Below are 16,804 nucleotides of genomic sequence, written 5' to 3' on the forward strand. Positions count from 1 at the left end.
GGGATTACAGCCTGTATGTCACACCTGCCGAGCCTTCAGATTTCTATGGATATCTGAAAGCTGTCAAAAAAAGATTGGGGTTCATACAAAGATGAGGAGTGAAATCAAAAGGCCAGGACCTGAGCAATAATACTGCAAGCTAAAAGTCAAGGATCTATGCATTGGAAGTCTGGCAAGAAGTTTATTTCTGATCTAGATTTCTGTAGCTAATGCTGGTGATATAGCCCAGTGGTAGAGCATTTGTGTAGCATATAGAAGGTCCAGGTTTCAATCCCTAGCACTGAAATAAAAAATCAATTGCAACAGCAAATGATCATATAATTCAGTTTGGAAGTTGTAATCGGTCTTCACATGGGTACCACAGGCACAAAATGCTGCCTTTGACTAGCATCTAAGTGCTTCTGTCTTTATCTGCTCTTGGATCTAAGAGCAGTTTTGCATGAACCTTAAAGTCTTAACTACAAGCTGGGAAATGCACCTAAGTTATCCAAATTATATAAAATTGATGTTAATCATAGCATACAGACCACTAAATTTTCTTGTTCTATTTGTTGGTCAAAGCAAATATCCTCCCAGCTACTGAGAAGTCTCAACAAGCCAGGCTAAAAGTAGAGGTGGTGCTGTAACAAGGACCAAGGGTGGGAAGTTCAGACGGGGTTTTTGTCTGTCATCTGGTTTGTGAAGCTGTGCCTGTGAGATATAATCCCATGTGTTTGTGGGCACATAGCTCTATGCCCACATGTACATACACATAGACACATCTGCACACATGCACATATATGTACACACACCACACACATCCTATGCACATACATGTACATGCTGCACAGATGGACATGTGTCTATACACACGTGTGTGTTGTGTGAAAAGCTCCGCCTGCACACAACATTGCTGTCCTCTCTCTAATCTATTGACTCCACAGGTCTCTCTCCTGCTGAAAGCCAGGCATCCATTTCAGGAAAATAAGCAGGAAAAACTAGTATCTTCCCAGAAAGGATCCATGGCCTCTGGGGGACAAAAGCCTGTGAATTATTTGTAAATGGTGAACCACGAGGTGATGTGGACAGTGTCATAGGGGAGTCTGGACCTGCAGCCAGGGATCATCTGAGCTGCCCTGAGAGGCGGCAGCCTTCACAGAAGGGCCCTGGAGCCTGCCTCAGAGCAGGAGGAGTTTGTGGGTGACCACAGGAGGTCACCTGTTCTAGGCGAGGGGCCTGGGACTACACGTGACTGGACAGAACAACATCCACACCTGAGGGTGGGGAGATCAGGGAGGACTGGCCCAGGACTGGCCCAGGCAGCTGCAGGACGGGACAGATTGAGTGTCCACCTAGAAACAGCACTCTGGTGGAGTCGCCTCAGGGTTCCGGGGCTTGTCTTGACCAGGAATGGTGAGACCGGTAAGGGACAAGGCTGTCACAGGAGAAGAGCCCCAGAAACGGGGCTTGGCAGGCGGGGGCCCACAGGATTGGCTTCTGTGTCATTTCCCAGGGCCTGGGCCGGGGCAGCCTTCTGCCAGCGTGGCTGGACTGGAGTGGGAAGGCCCAAGAGGCAGAGGGGCTGCGGCGAGGGTGGACTGACGGCTGGATATTTGGCAGGTAAATGGCTCGTCTAAGGCAAGCTCTCTCCCAGGAATTAGCTGATGTCGGAGGAGCGTCCCTCCAGGGTGGGCAGCCCAGGCGTCAAAAAGAAAGAAAAGGAAAAGGAAAACAGGTGTGAGCGGGAGGCAGAGTGGGCCAGAGCAGCAGGACAGCGAGAGGCCTGACCTGGACTAGGCAGCGCCTGCGGGAGGCCCTAGCTGGTGTGCAGCTGTGACGGCTGGCTCCAAATTCCTAGGTACTCCTCTCATGGAGACGGGGAGTCCAGGCCTCCTGTTTCTGAATCTGAACGATGGTGACCACCTCAGTCAATGGGTCAGGGAGAGTACTGCAGGTGGCCCTCCGTAGGCGGGATAAGAGCTGGCTGTTCCTCCTGGTTTTCCTTCACACTTATCCTGAGAAGATTCCTCTGAAATCCAGCTGCCACACCCGGGGGCCCCGAGGGGCCACGTGCAGGCCCTCTGGTGGGCAGTCTCAGCAGGGTTTGTCCAGCCACTGTGTGCAAGAGGGTCCCAGTGTGGAGTTCATCCTCCGTGACTGGCTCAAGGTGGCAGTGAGGGGAGTCGAGGCAGGTCGGTGGGTCTGGACGCAGGAGAACAGTGGTTCCTATTTCTGGTATACTCTACGAACACAGCGGTGACTTTGTCCCCTGTGCACACCATGACGCCTTCAGGGCAGGGTCAAGGCTGTCACTGGACTTTCAGATCCAATGACTTGCTCCAGAGCCCAAGGCTGGTCCGGGTGAAGATGGGTCTAGAACCTTCTTTCTTCCATCCCAACAGGCACCCGTTAGGTTCACGTGTGGTTTGGTGTCAGCACCAGGAAGCAGTTCCCCACAGCTCTCAGGTGGGTCCCTCCCCAGGGCGCGCGAGCCGTGCCTGGGCCTCTTGGTTTCCAGCTGGCCCACTCCCAGACCTTCCCCAAGAGCCAGCTGCCTGACCTGACCTCTCCCCGTGGCCTCCGCAGGTGCACAGGCCCAGTGTTCTCAGCAGCTGGAGCCCAGTTACTTGTTAGCTTGGCCAAGAGGTCTTGCCTCAGAGGACATTCAGAATCTCCCTTCACAGCAGCCTCTCACTGGTTTTTCTCAGGTTGAAACTAGCCATCAGCATCTGACAGGCGCAACTTTTGAAACTCAGAATCAAAAAGGTAGTTTTCTTTGATCCCAAAGCAGACTTCTCCCGACTCCTCCCTGCATCTGGCGCCCTGGTCTGTCACAGTGGTTTGTAGCAACAGGCTCTGGTTCCCAGCTGCAGAGGTGGATGCCAATGTGTGAGCTTCAGTGAGCCACAGTCCAGAAAGCAGCCCCCACAGTGACGAGCCACCTCCCTTGTCAAATGGACACTTGCAATTCTGCGTGGAGACCATCCAGAGCCACGGGGGCCGCAACACCGCCTGCCACCAGGTCAGCACAGAGCCCTCCTTTGTACCTGGCCCCTGATGCCGTTGAGGCGTCCACCGCAGTCTAGGAGGCAGGACCTTGCAGACTCCTCTCCAGGACTTGGCCTGGTCATTCAAAGGTCCTGGCACACCTGGGGAGAGGGGAGGGGCACATCCCAAGGGCTCCTTTACCAACACTGACTGTCCTAAACAGGGAGACCTGCTGGGGCCGGCAGCTCCTCCTGTCTGTAAGGAAGAGCCCACACAGACCCATTGGGAGGCCCAGCCCTTAAGCACTGCCTCAGGGTGGAAGGCCTTCCAGGCCACCCAGGACCACTGGAGGGGACAGAGCCCGGGGAGGGCCCTCTGCCTGGCTCCTCCTCTGTGCCCTTAGAGCCCAAGGTGCTCAGTGGAATGAGAAAGGAGGATCCACCCTAACCAAGCTCGGGGTTTGATCTCAAAGGTGAGACCATTTCCAGCTGACTCCACCAACTTAATAAACTCCTCTCCAGCTCAAGATCTTGGCAAAGCCTGTGGAGACGGAGGGAACACGTGGTTTATTCTCATGTTGAAGTCCTCACCCCCCTAAGTCTTGGGGGTGCAAGGATGAGGGCCTTGAGGGGTGATCAGGGTTGGGGTGGGTCCTCATGATGGGATCAGTGACCTTACAAAATGGACCCCAGAATCTCTGTTGTCCCCTCCACCATGTGAGGCCCAGCAAGAAGGTGCTGCTTGTCGTGGTACGTTTTAAACTTGTTCCTTTCCCACTGAAGTGTCCTTAATTCAATCCAGGAAAAACTGACCACAGGGATTAATAGGGAAACGAGATCGATTAACAGAGAAAAGAACATAGCCCTCTTACCCCTTGAGGGGGGCCGCCCCAGTCCTGGCCCCTGTGGCACTGTGTCTGGGCCGTGGCAGGCCCCAGGCCTCCTCCCCCAGTGGAAAGATCTTTCAGGTTGAAAGTGGGCAGAAGCCTCCGAAGCTGTTTCCGTCCCTCACTGCAGCTGCGGTCCCACACGGACTTCCTTTAAACTCACCAAAGGGCAGCTTTCAAAGCCACTTCTGTGCCTGCATTCAAAATGTGCCAAAGAAATTCGTTTGTAACGGGCTATTTCCCTCTGCCTCACCACGGAGCAGGAGGGCGCTGACGGCGGCACCTTTGACCCAAGCCCTGGCTGGAGGGCCTGGATTGTGGGTGGGTGTCTCCTCCAGCACAGAAGCATCTCTCAAGGACCAGGAACTCAGAATGCGACCTCAGAAGAGGAGGCCGTCTCCCAGGCTCCCTGAGGGCGCTGCGGCCGAGGTCTCCTTCATGCCCACCCACCCCTGAACTTCCCACTTCTCTGGTTCTGTGGAGCTCCTAACTTCTCCTGCCTGTAAAAGCCCAAACCAGTGCTGCAGATGTAGCCCAGAACAGAGCCTGGCACGCGTGAGGCCCTGAGTTCCGCTCCCAGCACCAAAAAGAAGAAAGTCAGAACGGAGCTCGGATCTTCCCTCCTGTCAGGGCTTTTCTTTTCTTTCTTTTTTTTTTTTAAATAGTAATTTTTCTATTTCCCCTTTTCAGTCCTGGAATCCAGCCAGGGCCTGGCATGTGCTGGGTAAGTGCTCTACCCCACAGCCGCCCCTCAGGCCCCAACTCCCTCATATCTGGCTGTGGTGTAAGATCTTTGCGGGCAGAACACGCTTTCCTGGGAAGCGGCTTCAAGTCTGCCCTGCAGACGACCCTGAGCGAGGCTGAGCTGGAAGTCTCACGCTCAGGGCCTTAGACAGGGTGGGCACACAGACAGGCTGGGAGCCTTAGACACGGACTAAAACCAAGATGGATCTCATCAAGACGGAGACGGCATCAGACCCATCAACTCCCAACGCCTTGAAAACCCTGCTCGTGACCAGCTGGGGAGACAGATCTGAGCAGGCCTCTCGCTCCCCTGTTGGGTGACGTTCAGTAAAGCTCTTTCTTTTTGCCCTTGTTTGGTTGACCTTGGACTTTCCAACTTCGAGAACTGTGAGAAACAGGTTCCCGTTGTTTATCAGCCTTCTGATTTCTGCTACAGCAGCTGAACGGGATAAGACTGTGCCTCAGAAACCATGTTCTTTACTCCTATTTGAATTACAGTGCTCAGATGTCGACTTACAAAGTGTGCACAGTTTTCAAAATTGGTTTTCAAGTCTGAGGGTGAAACCTTTGCATTCCACTGTGTCACGGTCCAGTGCCAGCAGCGGAGATTAGGTCGGCTTCTCAAGTGGCAGGTGTTTGAAGCCAAGTTCTAGAGCAGAGAGGCTTCCTCACCACGGTCTGCCACGTGGCCTGACTCAGGATGTTGAGCCGGGGTGGTGGCCTCTTGGTGTGGCTTGGGCTTCCTTGTACCTGACAGGCTTAGGGGAACCTGGGCAGGCCGTGGGGTGAGTGCTCCTCTTTGGGAGATGGGGTACTTGTGACCAGCCTTGAGACCCGAGGTGCTTCTGACACTCACCGTCTTCAGGAGGATGGAATCTAGAGCCCATTTTTCCCTGGAATGGGATCCAGTGATCTGTGATCTTGCTTCAAAACTGCCAGCAGACATGACCTTCCCTGTTCTCAATCCATCCAGCTACAGTGTGGCCCGGTAGGAGGGCACAGCTTGACCTAGCGCACCTCTCCATCGCCCTCCCAGTGGACCTGGCATGTTTCACGCCCTGACAGGTGCACACCAGAGCAGCAGGATTCTCCTTTAAGTCTTCACAACAAGAAGAGCCTTCTTCCTTATAACAGGGATTCCCACCCTGACCCCAGTGACCACCTTTCTCCCCAGGGTGCTTCTAGAGCTCTCGGGATTGGTGGGTACACACAAAATACTTTCCATCAGTGACCTCGTGGCCTGAAGACTTGTTGGCACATTTATTGAAGTATGATTTTCAACAAGTTTAATTATAGTTCTCCTACAAGTGTGTGGTAAGTGCACGTCAAAAGCCCGGTCATGTGGAAAACATCAGGATGGTAAAGTTAGCTCGAGAGAGCCTGAGAGACTATTTTCTGAAGAAAGATGAGGAATGAGATTGTTAGTGACAAAACTGGTTGATGCCCCAGGAGGGGAGTAACACTTAACCTTTGGAGTTATCTTTGCTAAGGGACACAAGTACCTTGCATTGTAACCAACTGTAAGAGTTAACATACAACTCCTTGGAGCCCTGATCAATAACAAATGCTAAGCCAAACAAAAGGCAGATTCCCCTAAATCAGCAGTTCCCCAAAGGTGATCAGCAGACCCTTGGAAATGATCTCATTCCCCCCAAAAGATGAAAATCATTTTTTTTTTCATTTTTTATTGGTGCATTACAATTTTGCACAATAGTGGGATTCTCAGTGTTATATTCACACGTGCACATAGCATGTACTGGGCTCCCATTCTCCTGAATCTCCCCTTCACGCAGCTGGAATGGGATAATACCTGTATCTTCCCCCGTCCCCTTTCTGGTCATCCCTCTATTTTCACTGGGTCCCTTTTCTTTCCAGCCCCCACACATGAGAGAAAACTTGAGTCCTTGACTTTCGAGACTGTCTTATCTGACTTAGAACGATGTTCTCCAGTTCCATCCACTTTCCTGTAAGTGGCTAGACTCCAGTCTCCTTTATGGCTGAGTAGAATGCCCTGGGGTGCGTGCACCACCTTTTCTTCATCCATTCACCTGTTGACAGACTCCTGGTCTGGTTCTGTAACTTGGCTAATGTGAATCACAGTGCTACGGTCGTGGGTGTGTGTATGACGAACCACCCTTACACCCCTGAACTGAAACCAGATTATTATGATGAACAGTCTTCTTCATGCATTTTTGAATACAAATTGCTAATGTTTTAATTAAGGATTTTTACATTTCTGTCCATCAAAGATATTCGTCTGTGGTTTTCTTTCTCTGATGTGTTCTTATCTGGTTTGGGCATCAGGGCGATACTGGCTCAGAGGATGAATTTGGGAGTTTTTCCCTGTTTCTACTTCATGGAAGGGTTAGAGGAGCAGTGGTGTTAGTTATTCTTTGAAAGTCAGGTAGAATTTAGCTGTGTATCATCTGGCCCTGGGCTTTTCTTTGTTGGAATGGAAGACTTTTTATTACTAACTCAATCTCATTGCTTATTACTGATCTGTTTAGGTTTCTGTACCTTCTTGATTCAATTTGGTAGGTCGTATGTGTCTAGAAATTTGTCCTTTTTCTCTAGATTTTCAATTTTATTAAATATGATTTCAAAGTAGTCCCTAATGACTCTCTAAGTTTCGGAGATATGTGTGGTAATATTTCCTTTTTAGCATTTAATTTTATTAATTTGGGTCTTCTATTTTGGTTAGTTTTATCTAAATATTTATCAATCTTATTTATCTTTTCAGAGAACCAAGTCTTTGTTTGATTGATCTTTTGTATTATTTTTGAATTCTCTGTCACTAACCTCAGCTCTTAATTATTTCCTTTCTTCTACTGATTTTGAAATTGGTTTGTTCTTTTTTCCTAGGGCTTTGAGATGCATCATTAAGTTGTTTATTAGGGATCTTTCTGATTTTCTTATGTAGGCACTCATAGCTATAAACTTTCTTCTTAGAACTGCCTTCTCTGTCCCAGAGATTCTGATAATGTTTCTATTCTCATTTGATTCTAGGAATTTTTAAATTTCTCCCTTTATTTCCTCTCTTATCCATTCATTATAAAAATATATTGATCAATCTCAATTTGTTTATGTAATTTCTATGGCTTTTCTAACTGTTTATTTTATTGTATTATGATCTCATAAAATTCAAGGAATTTTATTGATTTGTTTGTATTTGCTCAGACTTGCTCTGTGTCCTACAATAAGGTCTATTTGGGAGAAGTTTCCACAAGTGGCTGAGAAGAAGGTAAATTTAGCTGTTGGATGAAATATTCTATAGATGTCTATTAGGCTCATTTGATTTAAGGTATTTTTTTAGGTCTAATAAGTCTTTACTGAGTTTATGTCTGATTGACCTGTCCATTGGTGAGAGGGATGCATTGAAATTACCCAGTATTATTGAATTGGGATCTTTTGAGTTTTTACATCAAGTAGTGCTTGTTTTATGCACACTGATGTTTGAGACATAAATACTCACTGACATTATATCTTCTCATTGGATTGTTCCCTTTACCAGTATGAAGTGATTTTTTTTGTCTCTCATTAATTTTTGTTTGAAGTCTGCTTTATTGGATGTAAAAGTAAATACTCCTGCTTGTTTTTGGTCTTCATCTGCATGGAATATCTTTTCCCATCTTTTCACTTTCAGCCTGTGAATGACTTTGCCTAAAGATGAGCCTTTTGAAAACAGCATAGACTTGGGTCTTGCCTTTTAGTCCAATCTACCGTCTTAACTGGAGTGTTGTGAACACTTATATTCAGTGTTATTAGAGGGCGATGTTTATTATTTCCTTCTCTGATTTATTTCTAATGTTTAATTTTGGTCCTTCTTCTCATTTGGTTTCTAATGAGATCCATCCCTTTGGGAGTTCTGAAGACTGTTTTTAACTTCTTTTTGTATACAGTTTCTTTAAGTACAGAATTTAGTGCATGACTTGGTTGTGACTTCTTTTAGTTTATGCTTATCTTATTTCTTCTTAAATTCTAAAGAATAGCTTTGATGGATATAACAATCTTGGTGTGCAGATAGTTTCTGTTAGAGTCTGCTGAGAAATCAGAAGTAATTCTGATTGGCTTACCTCTAAACGAGACCTGATGTTTTTCTCTTGAGGCTTCAAAATTATTTTTGTAATACCTCCAAGATGTCTTTGGCCCTTTTTGGCTGTTTTGGCATTTATATTAGTGGTGGGTACCACTGCAGCAACCAAGAGTTGTGACACCCACCACATGGTATTGGTCATGGCCTTGTTGATGTCTCACTCCCAGGCAAGGAGAAGAGGTCAATTTGACATGCCAGTGTCCTTGATGAGGATGTAAAAAGTGTTAACTTTATTAGCCTTGATCTTTGTGTACACATTTCTAAACATTGTGTGGGATGAGAATGGCCCTGCGCTCTTTACTGCACTGAAGTATGTTCTCCCTCAAGGTGCTTGGGTGCTGAGCCAACTTCGGGGCAACATTGTTAGTTGAAAAAGCAACTGACAGATGAGATGATTATTTGGACATCAGTATTTAGAGTATTTTTCCAAAATGAGTGCAGTTAGTGTGTTATTTCGAGGAAAACAACTAACAGTATTTGTTGTCAATGATAAAAGTGGAGTGGTCAAGTGAAAAACTAGAATTTTGGAAGGCTGTGTCTGCCACTGTGAGCTTAAAAGCTTTCCCATTCCCAAAGAATCTTCTGACCAGGTCAGTGGTGGCATTAATGAAGACGATTCCTTGGGTAGGGTGTGAGGAGACATGGTAGCAATGGGAAACTCTGCGATCTCAGTGAACCAATATCATCCAAATGACCCATGGGCAGTGACACAAAATCACGCATTGTGTGACGGTTTTGATGCTGTAACAAATTACCACAAACTCATAGGTATACAACAGCACGGTTCTCTTATCTGACAGTTCTGCAGTTTCAGAGCCTGATCCGAGTCTCCTTGGGCTTAGGTCATAGTATCATATTGGACCAACTCCTTTCTGGAGGCGCCACAGGAGAATCTGCTTCCTGGTCTTTCCAGCTGACAGGCCACAGCATTCCTTGGCTCAGGAACCTCTCCCTCCAATGCATGAAGCCAGGAGCAGTGGGTTGGGTCCTTTCCACGTGCCATCCCTCTGGTCCTCTTCTGTATTACCTCTTCCTCTCAAGGTCCTTAACAATGGCACTTTGCAAAAGTCTCTTTTGCCGTGTAAGGAACAAATCCAGGGTTCTGGTGAGCAGCAGGCCAGTGTCTTTAGGGGGCCATGACTTTGACTATTGCACACGGGCAGAAATTCACTCAAAGTTCTAGATGGTGCTGTGCGTTCTAAAGTCAGAATGGGAAAGAGTGATACAATTTCAGATTCCACAGGGCAGCTGAAAGTTCAGAGTTTTTGTTTATATCTAAAAAGCTGTTAAATCCTCCTCCCCTCTCCACCTAGATATCTGTGTGGAGCTGAATTTTCATTATCAACTTTAATTAAACAGCACATTTCAGTGATTGAATGCAGGAGCAAATATAAGAATCAACTTTCTTCTATTATACCTGACATCAAAGAGATTTGCAAAACTGTAAAGTAATGTTTCTTTTTTCACTGTGTTAATTTTGCTTTACAAAATGTTTTTAAAGACATAAATTTTAATAAAAATGTGACTTTATAATGGGCTTATTATAAGAGTTTTTAATTTATCAATTTTAAAATGTTCTCTGATTTAAATTTTTAATAAGCTAGATGTCATTAAATATAATGCATATAAGCAGAGGTTCTTTGGGGGCCTCAATGACTTTTTCAGTTCTTATTAGTGTATCATAGTTGTACATGATACTGTGTAATCACTCAAGCATAGAGTACAATCTGCTCCAATCCAGTCCCAGCTTCCCCTTTCCCGCCCCTCCTCCTCCCCTATCCTTTCCCTCTATTCTATTGATCTTCGTTCTATTTATGCATACTTTTAAAAATTAGTGTCTTATAGATACACATAAAGGTGATGTATTCACTGTGCTGTATTCAAAGGGACCTCAATGATTTTCAGGAGTATAAGGGATCCTGAGACCAAAAGTTTAAGGATTGCTTCATATAGAATAAATAAATCCTCACGAGATGACGTTTCCAGATGGCTTTGGAGGGACCTGTCCTCGTCCCCTGTGCTGTTTCTTGACAAATGTTTCCAAGATCTCCTGTGTTGTAGATTGGGGGAACAAGGGTGAGGACTTGGGGTGCTGGGCCGTGTCGCCAGGCACCCACTATTTAGCTGTGCCCCTTTAACACACTGTAAGCTTCGCCAGGCTTGAGTCCCTTTCTCTGTGAGGTGGGCACCACACCTGCTTTGTCTAGATCCGGGGTTGTTAGAAAGCTAAGCAGGATGATGAGAGGAAAATGTCTTCTGACTGAGAATTTGCTGGGTAAGCTGTTCTTTTCAATCTAACCTACAGAATGAAATCTGTGGGCAAAGTGCTCCTGGCTGAGTGGATCAGGGAGCTAAACACCGCAGAGCGAGCACGGATCAAGGGAGTGCCTCTCCCAGCCACAGCAGGAAGGCGGCAGGCAGAACAGGACACAGCTCTGTGCCAAGGCGCTTGTGGGTGCTGAAGAGGGTGCTGAGTCAGGACAGGACGGGACTCAGAGGAGGAGTGGAGCTTCACCAAGAAGCTGGCAGGTGGACTCCAGCGGGGACGCCACATGAGGCCAGCGTTTCAGCGGGGACAAGGGGGGTCCCTGGGACCTCCACTCCCTCTGGCTCTTTTCTGGACTGCAGTCTGTGCTGGCCCGGGGCGACCCTGCTCTGGGCAGCTCTCCTCCCCAGCAGCCCCTGCAGGCTCCCCCCCCCCACCACCACAGGGCTGCCCCAGCAGTGGGGAGCCGGCGAGCAGGCGTCCTGGACTCCCGCAGACGCCCAGGATGAGGGAACCTTGCCTCCTTTAAACTCGCAGAGGCAAGTCATGAGCCGTCACCTTTATCTGGTCCAGGGAAACTAGTTTGTGACTTAACCAGCTTCCCAAACCAGAGTCTGCCCCAAGGAAAAGAGAAAATTACTTTAATGACTAGCTATACCTTGAAGAGGGAGCAAAGTAGCATTTAGAACAAATGGAGTCGCCTTTTAAGTCTGTGGCCAAGTGCTTGCAAGAGATTAAAGGGAGATGAGAAGAGATATAAAATACAGGACCAAAATAGCAAAATAAGAAAGTCCTTTCATCCTAAATTTGACTTCTAAATGTCATTGAACTCATGAATCTTTTTTTTTTTTTTTTTTTTAGAAAAACAAAAACAACCAAAGGAACAAAGCTTACTTCTTAGCGCTGTCAACCAAGCAGGGCTAGAAAGTCAGCATCCCTCAGGCCAGGACTGCCACCTCCGAGGGCCCAACTCCATCAGAAAGGCAGAGTTCTTCTTAGCAACATGAGGCGGGAGAAGCAGTATTTGAGGATAAAAAGTGTCATGGTTCAAAAATGGATTTTTGAAATAACAAATGACAAAAGCTATAATGAAGACCTAAAATGATGGCCCCAAAAGACTCAAAAGTCAAATGCACAGAAGAACCCCAAGACTAGCCAGAGGGCTTTGGAGGTGGTGCCGGGGGGTGTGCACCTGGCTGTTGCCTAGGATGTGACCTGGTCAGTGGCCCCAGGTTTGTGAGTCACCTAAGGGTGGCTGATGATAGAGAACAGGAGGAATAAATAAAGGAGTTTGCTCTGTCTGCAAGTTTCCTGAATACTGACTTGATTCCTGTCGTTCCCTTGATTGCTAAGGGCGACCCACGAGGAATCTGTTCTCTGGAATACTATGCTTTCATGTACTTGAACCTGTCTGATCTCCTGATCCACTGTAGTTATTATTATTATTGGTGCTCACAAGTCATTCCATTCCTCTATCAGGAGCCCTGGGTCCCTGCAGCACAGCCCCAGCTGCCTTCCGGCCTCCTAGCTTTCCCCCGTCACCATGCTCTGGCCTCGTTGGCCCTTCTCCCTGTCACTGGAACAGCCACTTCTCCAAGGAGTTCTGGCTTCTTGGAGAAAATGTGTATTTAGAAACCATACTTTTGGTCCTAGGGGGTGCTTAGTGCCACTGGGGTGGTCAATATTACCAGGCTCTTTTAGTAGACATGGCAAAGTGAAAAAGTCTGGTTTGTTTCTTATATTAAAAGGCACACACACACATCATGAGTTCATAGTGAGATTCACAATTCAATTTTAGCATGACAAAACTTTTGCTTAATCTTGGATTCATTTCTAAATCTGTTTAATTTTATTTTTATATTTCCATCCTCTTATAACACCCCCGGTAGCATTAATATCATTACTTGTTTGTTTTGTTAATTTATTTAACTACACGATAACAATGCTATATAATTACAAAATGGAAACTGAAAGCAGTTTAATATGCTTTGCAGGGATTTTTGTTTTTGGTTTTTGCTTTAGGATGTGTCCATTAGGAAACACAGTCAAAGCCATGTTTTAAAGTCACTTGAAATAATGCTCTGTGTGGTTAAGCAATCTTCCTGACACCTAATTCCATACATTTCCTCTACTTTGCTTTTAGTTTTCAGAAGTTGCCAAGGATTGAGTTTTGTTGTATGATCATAAAAACACTTGCAGTGTTCAAGGTCAAATACACAAAGCAACTGCATTCGGGGGGCTTCCCCCACCCCTGGGTCTGCCCCTCTGCCCAGAACCACTTCTTTCAGTCGCCAGGGTGGGTGGCGCACTGTCCTTTATGTGGCTCACACTTTCTGTGGGTCCTGACTCTAGACAGCTCCCGTGACGTCTGGGGTCTCGGCTGCCTTAGTCCCTCTTCTGTGGCTAGGGACGCGACACCACAGACGGGGGGAAATGTAAAGAAGGGAGGTTCATTTAGGTCCTGGTTTTGGGGGTGAAAGTCCAGACAGTGAGGGGCTGGCTCTGGGGTGGCCTTCCTGCTGGCAGGCTCTGGAGGGCACAGCCTCACGTGGCAGAGAGGAGGAGTGGGGGCTCACATGTGCACATTTCCCCTGTCCCTCTCCCAGGCCACCAGGATTCCACCCTGAGGGCTCTACCAGATGACTTTATGTGATCCTACAGACCCCTCCCCTAACTCCGTGGGCCACTCATTTTCCACCCTCTTGACATTCACCATGGGGACTGAGCTTCAGCATGAGTTTCAGAGGGGACAAACCGTAATGGGGACATGGTGCAGCTGGAGGTAGGAACCAGGGAGGCAGTGGATGCTGGCTGAGTGCTGTTCCACGCTGAGTGCTGTTCCAGGCTGAGGAGTGAATGCTGTTCCAGGCAGGCCTCCCACGTGTCTCTGGATACAGGTTAGTGTGTACCCCCTCACAGCCTGTTGGCTGGTTTTCTCAAACTGAGCATCCTAAAAAGAGAGGAAGCCAGGTGGGGGCTGCCCCACGGTGGAAGCCGCACTGTCTTTGCAGTGTTCCTCTGTCCAGGAGCCGAGAATCCCATCCCCATCTCTGGCAGGGTGGGAAGGATCCCCGGTCTTGATGTGGCAGCAGCTGGATTATGAAGAGCAGAGGGGGCTGCAAAAATGTCACTGCAGTGCGCTTTGGGGAACGTAAAGCCCTACAACATGTTAGGGTTTGCTTTTGGGTTGTTTTGGTGCTGGGGATTGACCCCAGGGCTGCTCAACCACTGAGCCACATCCCCAGCCCTTTGCATTTTTTAAGACGAGGTCTTAAAATTTTAAAAAAATGTAGCTCATCAGCCAGGCTGAGCTGGGGAGGCCAGAAGTGTTGTCTGTGAGGAGAAGAGAAGACGGGAAAGGAGGCAGGTGACCAGGGGAAGGCCGTCCTCAGCTTGTACGACCAGCTCGACTGCAGAGACGCGGTCACGGCGACCCCCGTGTGGCTATGCGAGCCTGAGACCCCAGGCTGGGGCAGTGAAGAGGGGGCCACGATGCTCCCCTAGAGCTACACTCCAGCAGGTCCCCACCAGGAGCCCTGCTTTCCCTCTGTCCCAGCGAAGGTCCCCAGCCTCTGAACTCGGAGGAGAGGCGATGCTGAGCTCTTCTAGGGACAGGGCACGTGGGGAAGATGAGGGCATCTTCTATTTCGATCACCACGACCCTCCATGGAGAATACTGTTTTCCTGTCCTGCAAATGGGGAACTGAGCTTTGGAGAAGTCGATTAACTTACCAAGGGTCACACAGCTCCTCAGTGGGAGAGGCTGAACTTAACCCAATTGCCTGCAATTAGCCAGGTGCTACCTCTGCTCCCTAAGGAGACTTCTCCTCAACCTGTGGCCCTCCACCACATCAAGAGCGCTGTGGGCTTTGTGCCTCTGGTTTGCAGAAACCTTGTCTTGCCCAGCTTGGCCAGGATAGCGTTGTGCTGAGAGGCAACCTTGGTATGTGCTTGGAACCCAACTGGCAGGCTCTCCTGTGGCTCCGTTGGCTCTGTTACCAAGAGGAGGCAAAGACAGGAGGAATGTGGTGGTTTTCAACCAGCCCCTACTCCAGCGTCTGGCTCACTCGACTGTTCTACAGCTGAGTGTTTGACAGTTGGCATCTGACCATTTCTCACCAACAACAGACCTCCCGTTGGTCTGTGCCACCCTGTGCTTCTGGTTATGCTGTCCTTCCACGTGGAACGCAGAGCGCCCTGGCCGTAAGTGCCGTCCTCTAGGTGGGGTCTCTGCCCACTCCTTGCCCTCGGTTTTCTCACCTGGTTTTCAGTGCTCTTCTTCCTCCCTCCTCAGTCATGGTAACTACCACTCCTTGCGCCAGTTCCGATTATCTGCTCTTCTGCCACCTGGGAGGGGACGTTTTCCCACTCTACTGGCGTCAGGTGTGGCATCTCACTTGTTTTGGCTAAAGGAATTTCAGTGAAAAATTCAACGTTATTGCCGGCAAGTTTGGGCCACCATGGGGTCCTGCCGTTGCTGTGCCCTTTGTGTGGGCAGGAGATTCATCCTGGGTTCAGAGCGAAGAAGACCACGGGCCACGGCAGCTCCTGAGACGGGGCAGCCAGGATTACAGCACAGGACAAGCTTCACGCTGGAGTCAATCACACAGATTTGGGAGTTACCTGTTACTGCAGTGAATCTGACAAAAATCCACACGAGAACTGGAAACAAGGACTCAAAACCGAGATGATATGTAACAAAGCTTCTTGCTCTGTGGAGTCTGAGCTCCATAGAGGGCATTAAAGGGCATCTGTCCATGGAGATGCCCACTGCAGCCTGCCCTTGCCCCCTCCAAGGACATGCTGCTACGAAAGCAACCCTGGTCTCTTCAACCTCATCATCTGAGCCTTCTCACCCTGTGTTGTGGGAACCAATAATGTCACTGCGCTGGCTCCCAGATGCCCTTGTTCCTGTGAATGCTGTCCAGCCCCCAAAACTGTGCCCAGCTCCTCCTCGGCTGCCCGAGGAGCCACTCTTCCTCTCCCTCTTCCTTACACAAACATCTACTGGACACTCACTCTGAATGGCACTCCGTTTAGGGGCTTGCTAAGAGGACATTATGGACAGATGTCCCAGATTCACATCCAGGTTCTGCGGGTTGCAAATTATTTGGAGTCCCCTCTTTAAAAGAAGAATGCAAAATTATGAATACCGAATGAGGCACAGGTCTTGAAGGGCTCACGCGAGCAAGAGGCTGAAGCTGACTCTTCTCTCACGTCACGGCCAGTGCCCTTATGGGACAGGGGGCCAGTGCCCGTATTGGGGAAAGGGAGGGAGAACGTGAAGAGGACATGGAATTCTCAGGTGATGGACAGAGCTAAGTTGAGAAAAAATGAGGCCACACAACAGGAAATAGCTGGGTGGCTCCTTCAGAGTGGCAGGTGGCATTGTTGAATTCTAACTGAGCCCTGTGGACTTGGAAAATGGCAAAGGTAAGAAAGCCCCTCACTCTCTGTGTTCTGGAAAATGGCTGATTGCCAAGGATGCCCCTTCCTCATGTGACCTGGATAGAGGCACAGATGCCCCCGTCTGCCTGGCACAAGGCTCCACACTCACCCTCCAGTTCCCTTCTCTGCCTGTGGGTGAGGAGCTGGACCGCCGGTGCCCGCTGTGAAGGGGAGCAGAACATTGCACCAGAACCTTGGGCCTGGCTCACCTGGGGCGGTGGGGAGCTGGGCCCCTGAGAGGAAGCTGCCATGAAACCACGCCCCAACCCACAGTCTCCCTCCTCTCTACACAGAAGCCCCGCCCCCTTCGGTGGAGCCCATTGTCCCCTCCCACTGCCCGCTGCCGCCTGCCCCAGTCCATCCCACCCCTGCCACCAACTCTCCATGTCCAGAGTTGGGT

Source organism: Ictidomys tridecemlineatus, chromosome 8, assembly GCF_052094955.1.
Source record: "Ictidomys tridecemlineatus isolate mIctTri1 chromosome 8, mIctTri1.hap1, whole genome shotgun sequence".
NCBI classification, from domain to species: Eukaryota; Metazoa; Chordata; class Mammalia; order Rodentia; family Sciuridae; genus Ictidomys; species Ictidomys tridecemlineatus.